A 941-nucleotide genomic window follows, 5' to 3' on the forward strand; every position below is an offset into this window, starting at 1 on the left:
CCTCGTGGGGCTGCCGAACACCCTCACTCTTCTGAAGGGGCTCGGTTCCCTTTTCATCCGGAGGTCAGCGTTTCCCCCAGGCTACGCTCAGGCTGCCAAGCGCCCGCAGATCCTGCCTGCCTTTGATTTTCCTCCACTGCTGGTCGAGGAACCGCTGAATTGCATCTGTCCGCATCCTTTTCCTATCTGTGTTCTGCATCCCTATTCTATCTATATTCTTTATTCCCATTCTACCGACATTACTCTAGGCCTATTACTTACAGTACTGCTGCTCTCCTGCCGAACAGGGTAAGCGGCTGGAGCGGGAGGACACAGGCTGCGGGGTAGATAGGCAGAGACACGCGGGTTAAAACTGGTATTAGTTTAGCTAGGCCTTGGAAGAGCTCTGCAGTCAGCGCCCGCGCGTCTGTACGAGGCGCTGGCAAGTTCTTCAGAGCAGAGCGAGGGAGGCCGTCGGCCTGGCCGCGTCCAGGCAATTAGGCGAGAGCAAAGTGGCCCAAAGGAGGGGAGAGGACAAGGCAGGAGGGGCGAGGAAGGAGCAGACCTTGCACGGGACGGGAAGACATCCTAACCGGACTGAGCACGGGGTCCGTCTGCTCAGCACCCCACTGACAGCAGAGGTGCCGTAGGAGCAGGGCTGGCGACGGTCCCCATCTCAGCGTCTCCGAGGGGTTTCTCTCTAGGAGAGGGATTGCTGCACTCTCACCTTGCTTCTTGTGGTTTTTGCAAGTTCTAGCAGTGAAGCTGGCCCCCCCCCGGGCATAAATCGTTCCACCTGCCTGTGTGCTGGGGCAGCTGTGCCGACTTTATACCAGCCAAGCATCGGGCTGTCCAAACTCGAAGCAATCGCCCCCCTCTGCTTGCAGCCCTCCCCGGCTGAGCTGTTCCTGGCCTCCCCTGCTTCCCACGTCGCGGGCACTCGGAAGACTTTGCCGGAGAGG

Source organism: Pygoscelis adeliae, unplaced genomic scaffold (genome assembly GCF_000699105.1).
Source record: "Pygoscelis adeliae isolate BGI_AS28 unplaced genomic scaffold, ASM69910v1 Scaffold275, whole genome shotgun sequence".
Classification (NCBI taxonomy): Eukaryota; Metazoa; Chordata; class Aves; order Sphenisciformes; family Spheniscidae; genus Pygoscelis; species Pygoscelis adeliae.